The 19,783-nt window shown below is 42.6% G+C and overlaps 1 protein-coding gene across 3 annotated transcripts in view; it reads left to right on the forward strand.

Annotated features, from left to right (window-relative positions):
- The window catches only part of LOC138757535 (neuropeptide FF receptor 2-like), a 100,007-nt gene that overhangs the window by 34,330 nt on the left and 45,894 nt on the right, over nucleotides 1-19,783 (forward strand). Inside the window, exon 1 of one of the 3 annotated variants that reach the window (XR_011353660.1) lies at nucleotides 13,370-13,467. The exons of the other annotated variants lie outside the window; for them this stretch is intronic. The gene's annotated coding sequence lies outside the window, so the exon portion shown is untranslated. Of the gene's footprint in view, nucleotides 1-13,369; nucleotides 13,468-19,783 lie in introns of those variants that run through there. 3 annotated transcript variants of the gene reach the window in all.

Here is a 19,783-nt window from a genome sequence, read left to right on the forward strand (position 1 = left end):
ATGGATACCATGTTTGGCCTTGAGATACTCTAACAGACAAAATACGCCAGTATCTAGCAAGCAATCGAAATATAATGAGATGTTTTATGAATATGTCAGCCTATCAGGTCGTTTACGAATTCTGGTGCTTCGTCTCAAAGCAGGTGGCTCCTTTGCAACCTTGGGAACTGGTACAGGTCCTGGGTCTGTAGTGTGGGAAGGACTGACTTCTGGACCCACTCCAGAATTGCCAGCGTGAGGCAGTGGAGCCTCAGCATGGCCATCTGAAAGCTTACTAGGGTTCACAGGCTGGGGGGGTGGGGTAAGTCCAACCTCTCAGGCTCCCGCTGAGTAGGGATGGGAAGAAGGGGCAAACCAGGCGAGGCCAGATCTCTTAGGGGTACAGTGTCAGTACTCCCGTCTGAAAATTTAACATGAGCTTTGTTGGGGTTAGTATCCAGTAGCTGAACTGGTTGGACTAGGGGGTCTGTTTTACATGCCCGAACATGGCTCTTCAGCAACATGGTTCCAGGATCAGATAAACAGGCTGGCTCGTCCATTATACTCCTGATTTCTTCGGAAAGGCAAAGATACATTCATGAGGTGTTTGATTTGTTGCAGTACACATTAAAGACCAAAGAGAATGTAGTGCCTCAGGCAGCACCTCCTGCCACTGGGTAACAGGGTAACCATGTGTTTTTAATGCAAGATTAACAGTCTTCCAGTCTTTAGCATTAGCCCTTTCAACCTGCCCATTGCCCTGCAGGTTGTAGCTCGTGGTACGGCTGGTGGCAATCCCCCTTCGTAGCAGGGCTCACCGCAGTTCAGCGCTCATGAATGCAGAGCCTCTATCGGTATGAATGTAATTGGGAAAACCAAAAATGCTGAAAATTCTGTCAAGTGACTTAATGACAGACACTGATGAGACGTCAGGGCAGGGTATCGCAAAGGGAAACCTGGAATATTCCTCAATTACAGTAAGGAAATAATACATTTTTGTTGTTGGAAGGTAACGGCCCTTTAAAATCTAAGCTAATCCACTCAAAAGTTTGGGTTGCCTTGATGAGAGTGGCCTCTGGAGCTACGAAGTATTGCGGTTTGCATTCTGCGCAAACAGGACAGCTTTTAGTCAGTTTCCTGACTTCTTCCAGAGAGTAAGGAAGGTTGTTAGCCCTTATGTAGTGGAAGAATCTCGTGACTCCTGAGCAGCACAGTCTGCTATGGATCTCTTTTAGCCCCTCCAGCTGAGCACCAGCAGCAGATCGTGACAATGCGTCAGAGGGATCATTTAACATGCCCGGTCTGTACTGGATCTCATAATTATAAGTTGAGAGTTCTATTCGCCAGCATGCCATCTTATCATTCTTGATTTTACTTTTGCATTTAGTGCTGAACATGTAGGCTACAGATTTCTGATCAGTGACAAGAGTAAATTTTCTGCTGGTTAGAAAGTGTCTCCAGTAGCGAACAGCTTCAATAATAGCCTGGGCTTCTTTTTCAATGGCAGGACGTTTAAGTTCAGGTCCGCGTAACGTGCGGGAGATGAATGCCACAGATCTGTCCTTTTGATTAAGGGTTCCTGCCAAGGCACAATCTGAGGCATCAGTTTCCACTTGGAATGGGACATCCTCGTCAATGGACAAGAGTGCAGCTCTGGCAATATCAGCTTTAATTCTCTCGAAAGCCTTCAAGGCCATTGGAGAGAGAGGAAAAGATTTAGTGTCAAACAGATGGCGTGCCTTCGTGGCATAGCCCCAAACCCATTTGCAGTAGTAGGAAAAGAATCATCCCATACACCTTTTAAGGGCTTTTGCTGAGTCTGAGGATGGTAACTTCTTAAGGGAGGGGCATTCTTTCTGGGTCGGGGCGGATTTCGCCCTTGCTGACAATGTAACCCAGAATGGGTAGCTCTGTCACGTTGAACATACATTTGCCCTCGTTAAGTATAAGGCTGAGTTCTTTAGCTGTTGCTAAAAATTTCTTTAAGTTGTTCTCGTGCTCAGGCTGTGTTTTCCCACAGATAGTGACATTATCCAGATAGGGAAACGTTCCCTGTAACTCGTACGTCCTAACAATCTTATCCATTTCCCCTCTGAAACACTGACACACCATTCGTGACTCCAAAAGGTACACTTTTAAACTGGTATAACCCCCATCAGCCTCAAAAGCCGTATAGGGCTGTTTCCTTTTCTTAATGGGGATTTGGTGTTAAGCTGCTTTGAGGTCGATAGTGGAGTACACTTTGTATTGCGCAATCTGATTAACCATTTCATTGATGCGTGGCAGGGGGTAGGCATCCAGGTTAATGTAATGGTTGATTGTCTGGCTATAGTCACTAGCCAGTCGTCTCTTAGTGTAATTTTTCACAACTACCACCTGAGCTCACCACAGACTCTTACTGGGTTCAATTACTCCCTCTTTAAGCAATCTCTGGGTCTCAGCTTTGATAAACTCACAATTCTCTTTGCTGTAAGAATGGCTCTTCGTGGCAAATGGCCGACACTCGGGATAAATCACTGAAAAGGGAGGGACCTTTGATCTTTAATATGGTCAGACCGCAATAACTAGCGCAGGGGATGGTAAGTGTGAGTAGTTGCCCACCGAAATTTAACACTACACTGTTCATCTGAGATTCAATATCTAACCCCAGTAACCCAGGGTTGCAGAGCTCCAGCATAATAGAGCCACACATCAGCCAGGTAATGTCCCTGCAAATTTAAAGTAACTTTACACTAGTCCCGTACAGTTTTTGTAAGTTCACTACAAACCATCGATATCTTTTGGTTCGCTGGATATCTCTGCAAATTTAAGGCTCTGGCAACTCTCTCGTGGATGTAGCTGTCAGTACTCCCTGAGTCTATTAGACAATCAAGAGTCTCAACTTTCACCTCCCCCTTCATAGTCAACCGTTCCAGTACGTAACATCCCCCAAGCTTTGGAGTCAATCGAGCTATCACAGGGGATCTCACCACAGCCTGCTCATCTGAAGATTCCCCCTTTTCACAGTTGTCTTCCATTCCTGCAGCTCCAGAACGCATTTTCTTGGTGCTTCTCTTCTTATCAGTGGGAGTACTTTTCACCTTGCATGCTTTAGCAAAGTGGCCTAGTTTCCCACAATAGCTGCAGGTAGCAAATCGAGCCAGGCACTTCTGTCTGGGGTGCCAGCTCTTATCAGAGAAGTAACTTTTTTTCAGGAGTTTGTCTTTTTCTTTCCTTCGCGGTTCCAGGACTCCTGGATGTTTCCTTTTTGGTTTTTAGCATTTCACTGGACCACATGGCACCTCTCAGTGTTTTGGCTAGAGTGACTGCCCGGTCATAGGTTAAGGGCTCCGTCTCCAGCAGCCTCTGTCGGATGTAACTAGAGTCAATCCCGTTGACTAAAGCATCCAGGTTCAAGGCATTGCGGTGTTGTTGTACATTGACTGCCCTGACATCACATTCATTTGCCAGTGAGTCGAGAGCCAATGCATAGGCAGCATCACTTTCCCCGGGTTTCTGGCGTCTAGTCAGCAACTGGTGTCGAGCAAGCACCACATTCCGTGGCGCCGCATAGTAAGCAGTCAGACATTCCCGGGCAAAGCCAGAGTGGGAGCTCCTTGCGTTACGGTGAAAGGGACCTCGCCCAGCAGAGACTTCAGGTGGCCCCACTGTATTGCCTCATCGACCACGTTGTTTTGAGCCATGTAGTATTCGAAACAAGTAATCCAGTGGTCGAAAATTTCTCTGGCCCTCGGGGCAGACTCATCGATTATCAGCCGCTCTGGCTTGAGGGCTGCATCCATTTCTGCTAATAAAATTGAAGTGCCAGTTAATGAAGTAGACAAAGATGATGTGGTCAAACTATAATCATGGGTTTTATTAGCAGAAACTCATGGTACAATAATGAAAGACAATAGGTACATGTACAGTTATATCCAAGGGGAGTGTCCTTAACAGTAGAGATAATGTACAGCCAATGTTAGTACAGCAAGGCTCGCCAGAGGGGAGACAGGCAGCTTGGCAGACATTCATCACAAAAGGATACACTCAGATATTTATAGAATTGCATAAAAGTTGTATAAGGAATTAATGAGACTACTCTTGGAACACTGTGCAGTTCCGGTTGCCCAACGATAGGAAGGACATCATATGCTGGAAGGCATCTCGAGGAGACTCAATAGGATGTTGCCATTACTGGATAGCTTGGGTGGTGATTTCCTAGAGGGTTAGAGGCTGAAGGGAGACATCCTTACTGAGTTTTATAAAATCTGGGAGTATATTTCCAAATGTAGATGATTCAAGAACTGGAGAATATTGCTATGCCACAGACATGGACCAGTCAAGTATTATACTAATACAGGGCTTTTATTAACAAACTAAAACCACCTCTAACTGGCCAGTGCGAAAAGTGTTTCCATCTGTTATACCAGTAGGGTGGAGTATCTCTACAGACAAAGCCAATAGCAAGTAGTCAGTATCACATTCACCACGCCCCCCAAAAATTGACCAATTTTAATAATATACAATAACAGCAAAAGCGAAAAGAAATTACAGAAGAGCATGGGTTACAGACAGAATAAATAAGAGTACCAAGTTAAAAAAACAAGCTACAAGCCTGGGAAAACACTCTGTAATTGTGCTCATTGTAATCATAGCAAAGATTAGAAATGGCCATAACAGATCCTTTGTGGGGGCTTTGAAATACGTGTTGACCTCGACAAAGGGAGAGACTTATCTCCAACTGAAGGACTTCTGTTGGCAGGTGTGGAAGGGAGTGGAGAACATGGGGAAATATTCTCAGGAAAGGAATGTTACTCTTTGAGCATTTCTCGAGAAGGGGAGGGTAAAAAAAAAAGTCAGGTCAATGGAAGGGCCAGCAGATGAGGCTAGATCCATAAGGAAAAATAACATGATCATATTGCAGATTAGCATAAAGCAGTTGCACACGCTCGACGAGCGGGTCAGACTTGCTGGGTCTAGTATGTTTTCTTTACAAAACTTCTCTATCTTAGATACCCAGGTTGGCAAGGTTGATACAGTTTTCGGTTTTCTAGGGAAAATAAAAAGACTTTGGTGAGGAGTTTCATTGATACCTGTAGTCCATGACCATTCTAGGTTTTGTGCCATTTTTGACTACTACAACCTCTGCACGCTAAGGAATTTTATGATCTTTTCTTTCAATTAATGTCTGTCATTTTTCTTAGTAAAAAGACATGAGTGAGGTTTAATCTTTAGAATCGATAACCCACAAACAGCTTCTTGGGGTACCATGATCGATCGTAATGGCCCGTTAAATGCCAATACGATGCTTTTCATCTGGTATTGGAAATCTAACCCTAAAAGCCTCGGAGCACACAGATCGGGGAGCGCGTGCAATTTGAAGTCTGTTTGTTCATTTCCCTGTACCTTCAGGGTTATTTTACAACAAGTTGTACATCTTGTTTTAGTCCAGAACAAGCCATAGAAGCTCTGCATCTAGTCTGATATAAGGTTAGTATAATAGGCCCTCCCCATTACATCGTCACAGATATACAGTGCCCTCCATAATGTTTGAGACAAATACACTTTTGTTTTCCTTTATTTCCCCCTGTGCTCCACAGTTTTAAATTTGTATTCAAACAATTCACATGTAATTAAAGTACACATTTCTGATTTTATTCAAGGTTATTTGTATACATTTTGGTTTGACAGTGTAGAAATTACAACACTTTTTATACCTAGTTCCCTCATTTCAGAGCACCATAATATTTGGGACATTTGACTTCACAAGTGTTTGAGCTCTCAGAAATGTTTAATTGCTTCATTGCGGCAGGTGAAAGAGAGCTAATCTTGCTTTTAAGCTTTTGATCACATTTGCAATCTGTAGTTTCCATTTTTCAACATGAGGACCAGAGTTGTGTTGATGAATGTCAAATAAGCCATGATGAGGCTGAAAAACAACAAAACAGTAAGAGACATCATCCAAAAATTAGGATTTGGAAAATCAACTGTCTGGAACATCATTAAGAAGAAAGAGCTCAGTATTTGCAAAGGGATTGGTATTCCAACAAAGACGTCCACTGCTGACGACAGACAAATTCTCATCATAATGAAGTAACATCCCCAAACACGTGTCCGACAAATCAAAAACACTCTTCAGGCAGCAGGTGTGGATGACTACTGACTGCAGAAGACTTCATGAAAAGAAATAGAGACTACACTGCAAGATGCAAACCACTAGTTAGCCACAGATTACATTTTGCTAACAAGTATTTAAAAGAGCCTGCAGAATTCTGGCAAAAGGACTGGTGGACAGATGAGACTAAGATTTACCTGTATTAGAATGATGGCAAGCAAAGTGTGGAGGCATAAAGGAACTGTCCAAGATCCAAAACATGCCATGGTTTGCATCTTGCAGTGTAGCCTCTGTAGATCTGTTTATGAAGACTTCTGCAGACAGTAATCATTAGGCATTTTTAAACTACAGCACCTGGGTAGCCCTCCTGGGACCCGGTGCACTTAGTGGGGCAAAGATGCTGCCAACACCTTTTAAGCTGAGAGTGGATTGACCCATTAAATCGCCAACCTGGCATGGTAAGTGACACGGTAAGTCACGCATCATGCAAACTAGTCTCACCCATCTCCCCCCACCAGCTGTCAGTCACTCCCCCACCAGCTGTCAATCTCCCTCTCACCATCAACCACAATCCCCTCCCCCCACCACCATGTGGCAGTTGTCCCTTCTGCCCTGCCCCTCTCCCCTTCCCTGCGGCAGCAGGCTCTATCCCCTTCCCCGTGGCAGTGACCCCTTCTAACCTTCGCTGTGGTAGCGGCCCCTCTCCCCTTTTCTGTGGCAGCAACCTCACTCTACCCTCCTGATCATGGCAGGATTTCCCTATGATGTCACTGGAACAACTGGGTCGGCCATTTTTGGTTTCAAGCCACAGGAGGATGCGACCTAGGTGAGTATTACTGGGTTCCCTGACTACCTCCGAGGTAGGGCAGGGACCTGGTTGGATTGGGATGACCCTGAGCGAGTTGGACCCTTTCAACCTGCCATGTGAGTCGGACGCTAACTGGGCAAATTAACCCTATTTTACAGAGCAGCTTGAAAGGGGCTATTGACACATCCACACTTGCCTCCTGAGAGTATTTCTGATTTTTCTTCATTATGATGAGAATTCTCAGTCATCAGCAGTGGAGGGTCTTCCTTGGATACCATGCTCTTTGCAACTACTGAGCTCCTCAGTACACTTATTCTTTTTAATGAGGTTCCAAACAGTTGATTTTGGTAATGTAGTGTTAAGAAAGAGTATTAGGTGTGGTAGGCTCACAGGGAGATGAGTTTGGACACAGAGGTGGGCAATCACATGCAACTTTTATTAACACAACAATTTAAAGAAGAGCGTGGGGAAATTGTAACATGAATAAAACACACATGCGCACAAATTATAAAAGGGTCTGGGAAAATGTTAAACAGTACACAAGTACTAATTCACACAGACAATGCAGACATTTGCACACTATTAGCAGGGTTTCTGCACACCCTCCCGGACCCTTGATCATTGGGTGACGGCTCTAGTACACGCTAGTACTCCTGGACCCCTGATTATTGGGAGGTGGCTCTAGTATACACTGTATGCACGTTCTCCCGGACTCCAGATCATCAGGAGATGCGGCTCTATTGCAAGTATTGATCTACAGCAACTTGATCTATAACAATACTACAGCCAGCTTCAGTGCAGAGCACACCTTACCCATGACCTTTCCAAGTAACATTCACAGTAGCGACCTGGCATGGAGTAGTGTCTGGGGCTCGGACCATGAGGCAGAGAGAACAAAATATGCTCTGTGCTGGTGCTAAATACAGTGCTAATCTTTGTGTCTTGTCAATAGTGACACTGAGTGATTTGAATTAGCCAATGGCAAGGTGTGCACTAATTTGTGGTCAGAGTCCAACCTGTCCAACTGATGTGATTTCTGAATAAGTTGCAGACAGGGAAGAAACATGACCACCTGCAATACACACATTCCAGACAGGCAGAGAGGTCATGTTTTCTAAGGTTTGAGTGATGTCTCTTACTGTTTCAATCTTGTTTTTCATCCTTTAAATAGCTTCTTTGGCTTTCATTGGCACAACTCTGTTCTTCTTGTTGAAAAATGGCAACTACAGACTGCAGATTTGATCAAAAGCTTAAAAACAAGATTAGCTCTCTTTTACCTACCGCAATTAAACATTCCTGAGAGCTCGACACTTGTGAAGCCAAATGTCCCAATCATTATGGTGCCCTGAAATGAGGAGACTATGTATAAAAAGTGCTGTCATTTCTACATGGTCAAACCAAAATGTATACAAATAACCTTGAATAAAATCTGGAATATGCATTTTAATTACATGTGACTTGTTTGATAACGAATTTAAAAGGAAAAAAGTATTTGACCCAAACATTATGGAGGGCACTGTAGGTTTAATATGAAAAGTGAGAGATTAAATAGGGAATAAAGGAGCAACACTTACACTCGGATGGTGGCCTATACCTGCAATGAGCGACTGGAGGAAGCAATGGAATCAGGTGCAATTACAACATTCAAAACGTATTTGGACTGACATAAAGACTGGAATGGTTGAGAAGGACCTGAACAAAATGCAGGAGGAACTGCATTCTGCATTTGACTGTCCACTTTTAAATATTAATAAAAAATACAAACTGGAAAAAGATACTGTAGATTTTTGTTTCATTGAATGTTACAGTCAAGGTTCAACGTTTTTTCATTGTCATGTACAGAAAAACACAAATCTGTTTGCATTTGTTTGCCTTATAGAGGCATACAAAGTGGCTCCACTAGTCCAATGCTCCTAATAAGAAAAGGATAAGAAAAACAGAGTCTTTTCAGGGTTATAAAGTGTTTGTGAATCCTGCTACCTCTTCCTATACTATCACCTCCTATGTCCCTGTAACCTCTGTAGCTGCATGGCCTGCTGTCTGTTGCAGCAGTGTACCCAAGTCCCAAGCATCTGTCACCCTCCTTGGATCTTAGTTTCAACCCCCTAATATGGTTAAGAAGTCATCAGTACCTGAGGCCCATCATGAGCCCTGCTTGCCAATGGCACACTCACGAATCCCTGTCCTAATACCTGGTTCCCAGATACCAGTCACCAGCAGCCCATGGCCTGGTGCAAGGTCTTGGCTCAGCAAGCTCCAAGGTAAAACATAGTCCAGTGCTGTGGTTTCCTACCTGTAGGATCCTCTCCAAGACTTCTCCTTCTCAGTGGGGGGGTGGAATTGTCTACTGCTCTGGTGCCCCAAATTGATCCACTGCTTCCTTGGATCAAGGTTCTTGAAGCCTGGGCTAGTAAATATAAGCCACCCTCTTGGACTCTATGGACATGTTGTAAAAATTGCCGTCAGCCCCATTCAACAGGCAATAGGGGAGCCAAGCAGTAGGACCCTGCAGAGGAACACAAAGTCCGCATCTTCATTCCCCACTCTTCCTGGGCCCTCACCAGTGGCAGCAATGGCATGATATTAATGACAACAGTGCTCCCATCTTGACTGATAAAGACTGAAAATGTTGAGGATCCAAAATGGTCTGGTTGCAGTCATTTGAATATGCCAGTCCTGATTAACACAATTATCTCAATAGCTATTTCAGTTTTAAGCAATGTATCAAAACAAAGCAATTTATATATGGCATTGTGTGAGATCTTTTATCTGTCTCTATCTTATATTATATAACCATATAACAATTACAGTAGGGAAACAGGCCATCTCGGCCCCTCAAGTCTGCTCCAATTTAAGTCCACTCCACTAGTCCCATCTACCTGCTCCTTCTCCATAACCCACCAGTCCCCTCGCATCCATTCACTCATCTAACCTTCTCTTAAATGACAAAATTGACCCTGCTGCAATCACCTCAGTCACCACTCTCTGAGTGAAGAAGCCCCCTTTCATGTTACTTCTAAACATTTGCCCCCTAACCCTTAACTTATGGGCCCTCGTTCCAATCTCACTTACCCTCAAGGGGAAGAGCCTATTTACATCTACTCTATCTATCCCCCTCATAATTTTATATACCTCTATCATATCCCCCCCTCAACCTTCTACTCTCCAATGAATAAAGACCCAGTCTACTCAATCTTTCTTTGTATGCTAGATACTGTAACCCAGGCAACATTTTAGTAAATCTTCTCTATCTTATTAATATCCTTCCTATAATTTGGGGACCAGAACTGCACACAATATTCCACACTTGGCCTCACCAACACCTTGAACAGTCTCAACATCACCTCCCAGCTCTTATATCCTCTCCTTTAATTTATAAAGGCCAGCATAACAAAAGCCGCCTTCACCACCCTATCTACATGAGAATCCACTTTCAAAGAACGATGAACCGTTATTCCAAGATCTCTCTGTTCCTCTGTATTCCTCAATGCCTTCCCCTTCACTGCATATGTCCTGTTTTGATTATTCTTCCCAAAATGAAGCACTTCACACTTATCGACATTAAACTCCATCTGCCACCTTTCAGCCCACTCTTCTAAGCAGCCCAAATCCTTCTGCAGTCCCCGAAAACCATCCGCACTATCCACAGCTCCCCCTAATTTTGTATCATCCGCATAGTTACTCACCCAATTTACCACTCCATCATCCAAATCACGAATAACAAGGCACACCACTCGTCACTGGCTTCCATGCTGACAGACAGTTGTCCACCATGACTCTCTGGTGGCTATCTTCTAGCCACCATTGAACCCATCTTGTCTATCTCATATTCTGTCTCTTCGTTAGGCAGATACGAGTAAATGTGGAACTAAATCGTGCATGTGGGATGAATTGATTTAGGGCACTAAGTCTGAAACTCTATTTTTCTTCCTCAGTAAGTGACAATGACAAAATCTCCATGATTCTACAGCTCAGAGACAGGGAAGGCAATGTATTACATTTTCATTCATAATGGTCTATTCATGCATACAAGGGATGTGAAGGGTCAAAAGAAACTTATTAAATTTTTCTATTTGACATACTCAAATCAACATTCCCCGACTAGAAGCCAATCAATTTAAATTTCTTGCCTGAGGGTTCAGAAACTTCAGAATAATTACATCAAATAGATTACATGTTTGCAAAACTATGTTAAATGTTGACACTACCATAATTAGTAATTGGATTGGGATGGGTTATTTTCTGGCGAGGCAACAATTTCAAAGTACAGAGTTTGTATGATCCTGTCAGGCTTAAAGGCAAAGCTAACAGGCAGAGGGAACCTTAGTTTTCGAGTGATATTAGGGATCAGGTTAAGAAGAAGAGAGATGTGAATAGCAGGTATAGGAAACAAGGAGGAAATGAAGTATGTGAGAGTATAATAAATGTAAGAAAAAAGCAAGAAGAAAATCAGGAGGGGTAAAAGAAGATGGGGTTGCTCTGGCAGAAAAGATGAATGAAAATCCACAGAGCTTCTATACATACATTAAGAGCAAAAGGATAGCAAGGGACAAAATTAGTCCTCTTGGAGATTAGAGTGTTCGTCTATGTATGGAGTCCCATGAGAAGAGGGAGATTTTAAATAGGTTTTTGCATCTGTATTTACTCAGGAAACTGACACAGGGTCTACGGAAGTGAGGCAAACAAGTAGTGATGGCATGGAACCAATACAGATGAAAGAAAAGGAACCACTTGATTTTTTTAAAGCAAATAAGGGTGGATAAATCCCCGAGGCCTGACAAGATGAGGGAGGGTAGTATAAAAGTTGCAGGGTCCCTGGCACATACATTTAAAATACCCTTAACCATGGATGAGGTGCTGGAGTTTTGAAGTGTAGCTCATGTTGTTCCATTGTTTAAAACCAGCTCCAAAAATAACCCAGAAACTTGTAGGTCAGTGAGCCTGATGTCAGTAGTAGGTTATTTATTGGAAAGTTTTCTATGAGATCAGACATACAAGTATTTGAATAGTCAGGGTCTGATAGGGATAGTCAACATGGCTTTGAGTATTAATCAATCTTATAGAGGTTTTCGAGGAGGTTAACAGGAAAGTTGATGAAGGAAAGGCTGTGGATGTTGTCGACATGACTTTACTAAGGCCTTGACAAGATCCCACATGGGAAATTGATCAGGATGCTTCAGTCATTTGCTACTTATGGTGAGATAGTAAACTGGATTCTACATTGGCTTTATGGGAGAAGCCAGAGAGTGGTAGTAGATGATTGCCCCTCATACTGGAGGCCTGTGACTAGTGGTGTGCCTCAGGGATCTGTGCTGGGTCCATTGTTGTTTGATATCTATATCAATAATCTGGATGAAAATGTGATAAATTGGATCAGCAAGTTTGCAGATGACACTATGATTGGAGGTGTAGTTGCCAGTGAGAAAGGCTTTCAAAGGTTGCAGAAGGATCTAGATGAGCTAGAAAAATGGGCTGAAAAAAAGGCAGATGGAATTTGAAGCAGACAAGTGTGAAGCGTTGCAATATGGAAGGATAAATCAAGGGAGATTGGCCTTCATAAATCAAAGTATAGAAGTAGAGATTAAGGCCAAATTTGGAGCATTATGTGTAGTTTTGTTCACATAACTACAAGAAAGGGGCAGCATGGTTAGCATAAGCCATTAGTGCAATGTTATTATAGCACCAGCAACCCGGGATCTAATCCGGCTCTGTCTGTGAGGAGTCTGTACATTCTCCCTGTGTCTGCGTGGGTTTTCTCTGGGTGCTCTGGTTTCCAGAGTGGGTGCTCTGTCTAAATTAAAATTAAAATAAGATTGAAAAGAGTGCAGAGAAGATTTTTCTGGAATGTTGTCAGGACATGAGGAACTGAGTAACAGGGAAAGGCTAAACAGGTTAGGATGATTCCCTGGAGTTTAGAAGAATGAGGGAAGATTTGATGGAGGTGTACAACATTATGAGGAGTGTAGACAGAGTGGACTTTTTCCACTGAGGTTAGGTGAGATACCAATCAGAGGGCATACATTAAGGGTGTTAGAGGAAAAGTTTCAGGGGAACATTAGGAGGAACTTCACACAGAGCAAGGAACACGCTGTCAGCTGAAGTTGTGAATGCAGAATTAATTTTAACATTTAAGAAAGATTTGAATAGGCACATGGTTGTGAACATATGGAGGGATATGGACTGGGTTCAGGTCAGTGGGACCTGGCAGAATAATTATTCAGCACAGACTAAAGTGGCCAAAGGGCCTGTTTTTACACTGTAATGTTCTATGGTTAAATAGGCACAAAATCCATAAACTTCTTTATCACGAAGTCTAGAAGTTTCAGGAGAGAGGCAAAAGACAAAAACAAATGATGAGCCAGTCTGCCTGACTTCAGTGTTTAGTAGGATTCTAGAGGCAATCGTTAAGGGTGATATTTTAGGGTACTTGAAAGTATAAGATAAAATAAGCTGAAATCTGCATGGTTTCTTTCAGGAAGATCTTCCCTGACAAATCTGTAGGAATTCGGAGGAGGTAACAAGCAGAAGTGACGAAGGAAATTCATTGGATATTGTGTACTTGGATTTTCAGAAGGCTTTTGTCAAGGTGTCGTATATGAGATGCTAAACAAGATAGAAGCCCTTCTTGTTATGAGAAAGATATTAGCATGGAAAGAAGATTTGCTGACAGGCTAAAGACAAAGTGTGGGAAAAAATGGGACTTTATCTGGTTTGCTACCAGTGATTTGTGGTGTTCTAGAGCATAGAACACTACAGCACAGTACAGTTTCTTTGGCCCTCAATGTTGTACAAACCTATTCCTTAAGAATTGGTAAACCACCCCCCCCCCCATTTCCCCATGACCCTCTATTTTTCTTCCATCCATGCACCTGCTGAAAAGACTCTTAAATGCCCCTAATGTATCAGCCTCCACCACCATCTCTGAAAAGGCATTCCAGGCACTCACAACTCTCTGTGTAAAAAAAAAAAATAAATAAATTATCCCTCATGTCTCCCCTAAACTTCCCTCCCTTCACTTTGCACATATGTCTTCTGGCATTTGCTATTCCTGCCCTCAGAAAAAGGTGCTGCTGTCCACCCGATCTTTGCCTCTTATAATCGTGTAGCCCTCTATTAAGTCTCCTCTCAAGATTCTTCACTCCAAAGAGAAAAGTCCCAGCTCTTCTAACCTTGCTTCATAAGATTTATTTCTAATCCAGACAACATCCTGGTAAATCTCCTCTGCACCCTCTCTATATCTTTCACATCCTTCCTATAACGAGGTGACCATAACTGAAGACAATGCTCTAAGGGTAGTCTCACCACAGATTTGTAGAGTTGTAACATGACCCTCAACTCCTGAACACAATCCCTGTATTAGTGAGGCCCAACATCCCAAAGGCCTTCTTAACTATCCTATGAACCTGAGCGATAACTTTGATGGATGTTTGGATTTGGAACCCAAGGTCCTACCACATTCTTAAGTAACCGACCATTAACCCTGTACTTAGCCTTCTGGTTTGTCCTTCCAAGATGCATCACCTCAGATTTATCCAGATTGAACTCCATCTGCCACTTTTCCACCCAACTCTGCATTCTGACTATATCCTTTTGTAACCTACAACAACCTTCAGCACCATCCATTACTCCTCCATCCTTCGTATTATCTGCAAACTTACTGGCCCATCCTTTTGCTTTTTCATCTAGGTAATTTATAAAGATCACAAAGAGTAGGGGTTCCAGAAAAGATACCTGTGCCACTCCACTAGGCACCAATCTCCAGGAAGAATAATTTTCTTCCACTACTACTCTCTGCTTTTGACGTGCAAGCCAATTATTTTATCCACACTGCCAAGGTTCCATGGATCCCATGCTTCTTGACTTTATGAACATCCTCCCTTGGGGGCCCTTGTCAAATGGCTTACTAAAATCTATATAGACCACATCTACTACCCTACCCTCATCAATTTCCTTTGCTACCTCTTCAAAAAAACTCAATTAGACTCATGAAGCATGAATTTCCCTTCACAAAGCCATGCTGACTATCCTTGAGTAGACTGTACTTTTCCAAATGCTCATAGGTCCTCTCCTTAAGATACGGGGAACAATGCAGCACAGAACAGTCCCTTTGGCCCTCAATGTTGTGCTACTTTTTGCAACAAGAGAAAATCCAGCTATCACTCCCTGACATTCAGGAGTATTACCATCACTGAAACCCTCACTATCAATATCCTGGGGTTATCAGTGGATTTTCCAGAGACTGAATGGAGAAGTCACAAACCCAATGTGGCTTCGAGAGCAAATCAGAGGCAAATAATTCTATGGTGAGTAACTCTCCTCTTAACTTCCCACACTCTGTCCACCATCTGCAAAGCTCAGGTCATGAGTGTGATTGAATACCCTTCACATACCTGGGTAAATTCAACAAAACTCAAAAAAAGTGACACCAGACAGGACATGGCAGCCCATTTGATGGGCACCCCATCCACAATCATTCTCCCCCTCCACCACTGAGGAACCGCATCTGCTGTTTGTACCATCCACTGCAGCAACTCACCAAGACTCCTTGGACAGCTCCTTTCAAACCCATGGTCTCCACCAGCTAGAAAAACAAGGACATAGGAACACCAACACCTGGAAGATGCCCTCAGAGCCACACGCTATTCTGAGTTGGACATATATCGCTGTTCCTTCACCATCGCTGGGTCAAAATCCTGGAGTGTCCTCCCTAGTGACAGTGTGAGTACCCATACCTCACAATTGCAGTGGTCCAAGAAAGCAGCACACCACCACCATCTCAAGAACAGTTCAGGATGGGCAAATAAATACTGCCTCACTCTGAAAAGCCCCCATCCCTTGAATGAATATAACAAAAACATTATGTTGCACGTTTCAGAAACAGGTAGTGACCACTGAATTTTTAATTTTGTAACTTTCAAACCACCAGAGGGTTTTTGCTTTGGTGTAGCCAGGCATTAAGAAAAAGAGATGAAATTTACAAGTATTATCTCAGCACTTCGGAACATCCCTCAGGACATTCCAAACCACTCAAAAGCCAATTAAATACGTTTCAGAAGATTTGCAAGAAACACTGCAGCGAACTTGTGTTCAGTAAAATCCTGTTGAAGTTGACCCATACTGTAATAAAACACACAACAGCAGAACTAAAGAGCATGCAATTACCTCTATATTGTCTTACGATAGTTGAGGGCCAAGTAAATTAGTAAATGATTCTAAAAAAATCACCGTAAAGCCATCTGGACCTGGGGCCTTGCCAGATTGAAGCTTGGGAAACTTCCAACAAGTTTTGATCTTCTGGTGATATTTTGGGAATACTGAATCGTTGCAAGAATCTATCCATTGAAATAGAATCATCAGGACATTCAGATTTGTATAGATTAGGTGCTCTTCAGTGCACAATTTTTCTCCTCTGATTCTCTTTATTCTGCATTTCACTGAGACTGCAAGTGGGACTGTAACTTCTGAAGGAGTGGAACACCATTTCTTGACTGTTGCTTTAACGTCCAAAAACCAGTGCATAAATTGGCTTTTTATGTTGAATTGATAGTCGACTGTGATCTTTTTTAATCTGCCAATGTAATTTAACCAAGCTCAAGTGAAGCAGATCTCATCTTTGTTTCAGACACATTGCAGCCTTCTGATACATCTGGACTTCGTTTTTACACATTCAGCTACTCTTCCTTCTTCTTCATTGTAACTAGTGAGAGACGGTGCTTGGGGTATTTGCTCTGGGTCTTGGTGGGGGGTGATGATTGTGGTGGGATTTTTGGCGACTGGGGTGCATATGGGGGTGGTTTTGCCCACAAGGAATCTTCTGATTCTATATCCTCCTCATTCTGCAAGAATAAGGTCACCTTGCCTGACAACAGGTCCCCAGGGTCATTATTGTCCTTATTACATTTGGCCATTTTAATGATCAATTGGCACTGAACCTGAGCCTCATTATTTCTGTGCTTCTTTTCTTGGTTATCATGGGTGCACCCTCCTTTGTACATCCCACTATCCCTCTTCTAGTTGCATTGTCCCTCCAACTACATCCCTTTGTTTTCTGCCATTCTTTTAAACCATGCTCCTTTATTCCTTTTTTCCACTTCTTCTCTGCATTCTTTTCCCATAATTGTTCTACTTTCTCTATTACCTTCACTGATGATATATCATCGATCAGCCATTCTTCATTGCCTAACCTTTTTGTTAATGCTGATGGCAATTGTCAATATTCCTTTTGAAATTTTAGGTGCAAATTACACATTTGTTGCCATAGGGTTGTTGCCATATCTAATGCTTGTCCCATTTTGTCACACGAATGTTGTCTGAATTACAATTTATCCTGGCCTTCTCTGCCACCAGTTGAATTTTAAATTTAACCCAGACTCTGTTTACTTCACACATATTCCAACAAACCCTGCAGTACTACTGTAATCTTCCAAATGAACTTATTCCATATGAACTCTTATTTCAAATGAACTCTTATTATTCTTCCAGACAAATCACCTTGTCAATACTGACCATTAAGAACCAATTCAAGTTCATCCCATTTAACATAGCTTAATCCACAATCATCTATGTCTTGTTAATTCATAGAGTCACGGAGTTCTACACCACAAAACCAGACCCTTCTGCCCAACTTCTCCATGCCGATCAAGCAAGCCCCATTTGTCTGTGTTCAGTCCACTTCCCTCTAAAACTTTCTTATCCAGTTACCTGTCTAAATATCTTTTGAATGATACAATTGTCCCTGAATCTGCCACTTCCACAGGCAGCCTGTTCCATATATCACCACCCTTCATTTGAAGAAGGAGCCACTGCTCCTGTCTTTTCCCTCTCACTTTAAAAGTAAAATAACAATGCTCCTTATCTATTCCCTGAATTATTTTATAAATCTCTAAAATCACCCATCCATGTTCCAGAGAGAAAAGTCCCCCAGTCCCAGTACCAATTCAAGAGCTCATCCAGCAATTTCTCAAATGCTGTGGAAGAAACTGCTTTCTTGTGCATTGCAATCCAGATTCTTGCTGTCTGCATTTTCTGTAAACATCTCATTTTAACACGTCTACTCTGGGGTAAAGTTTCCAAATATCTATCCTGTCTATGTCCCTCATAATTGTGCATGTAGCCATCGGGTTCCCACTAGTCTCCTCTGTTCCAAGGCAAACCTCTACCTTCTCCTCCCCCTTCCCCCCACCTTTTCTTCAAGCTTCTGCCTGACAAGGACCTCAGCCCCGAAATGTTGACTGCCATTTACTTTCTGTGGATGACCTGCTTTGACTAGTAGTTCTGTCCACTACATACAAGCCAAGTTCTGTAACATAAAAGCTCCTACTTGATCTGCATACTCTAATGCAATCATAATCTTCCTTTCATGTGATTCAGAAAACTGTTCAAAGTACTCCAGCTGTGGTATTAAGAGTTATTGGAAGTGGAGCATTCTTCAGGAATTAATACAAAGGAGAGCCTGACTTAAAAAAATAAACTACTCAAACATATGTTTTAAAATTTAAAGAACAGCTTAGTAACCAAACAGACCTGCCTGCAGAGACAGGCTACTGCCCACAGCAGGAGGGTGCTCAAGAGTTATGGCTTGCAAACTGAACTTGAGAATTTTTCATTTTCATCAGCCAAATGTAAAATAATGGAATTTGTTAATTGGCCTATATTGAATCTGCTTTGCACTCACTCAGTGATATCTCATTATCACTTCATATATCTTATTTCTATAAACCACAGGATATAGAGAAAAGGTACAGTTAAGCAGTGCAGGGACATCAGCTGCTACCAATGAGAGAGCCATTCAAGAGTCTGATAACAGCAGGAAAGAAATGGTTCTTGAATCTGGAGGTTCATGTTTTCAAACTTGTGTAGCTTCCGTCAACAAAAGAGAGTGGGATTGTCTTGGGATGGGTTGTTTAATATATTGACAACTTTCGCAAGACAACAGAAAGTATAGACAAAGTTAATGGAGGGGAGCTTTAATTGAGAGATGTTTGGAGTTGGCTCTGCAACTCTCTACAGTTTCTTGCAGAGCAGTTTCTATGTTCTTTATTTCCATTCCAAGCTGTGATAGATCTGGACATGGATAAAAATTGATAGGAACACTGGGGACATGCCAAATGCCCTTAGGCTCCTGATGACAGAGACATGTTGATGTGCACTTTCTTGGCCATAACATCAGCATGGTTAGACCAGGATAGGTTATTGGTGATATTCATTCCTAGGAACTTGAAGCTCTCCACCTCAGCACCATTGATACAGAAAGTGTTGTGTGCCCCACAATATTGCCTAAAGTTAATGACCAGCTCCTTTGCTTTGTGTTCAGACATTGTTCTGTCACCATGTCACCAGACTCTCCTTCCTGTATTCATCACTATTTGAGATGCAAGCTGCAATGGTGATGTCAGCTGCAAACTTAGATGGAGTTAAAGCAGTATTTGGCACACAGTCATGAGTGTCTAGGGAAATATCATCAGTTGCTGAGTATGCATTCTTGTAGATCACTGGTGTAAAGGATGATTGTGCAGGAGGTGTGGCCAATCCTTGGTGTCTATGGTATGCAGGCCAGAAAGTCAAGGATCCAGTTGCAGACTAGGGTGCTAAGAGCTAGGTCCAGGAGCTTAGACATAAATCTCCTTAGTGTACAGGGAGATAGTTCATTAATTTGGCTTTTCTGGTTCAACATGCTTCAACCTTGGATTTACCACTCACAGATCTGGCCCACCATCATTGTAACAAACACAAGGTGGTGAAGGTGTATGGGGCATGGTAAGGTGCAATTATGCTTGATTACTCTGTGGGACCATTCTAGTTTAAATGTCTGTTTCAAGATGTTCATGAGGAGGATTATGCAAAATCAGTCCGGTTGTGATTAAATAACTTTGCCAAGTCCAACTCATGCCTGGACTGAAATT

This window comes from Narcine bancroftii, chromosome 1 (genome assembly GCF_036971445.1).
Source record: "Narcine bancroftii isolate sNarBan1 chromosome 1, sNarBan1.hap1, whole genome shotgun sequence".
Classification (NCBI taxonomy): Eukaryota; Metazoa; Chordata; class Chondrichthyes; order Torpediniformes; family Narcinidae; genus Narcine; species Narcine bancroftii.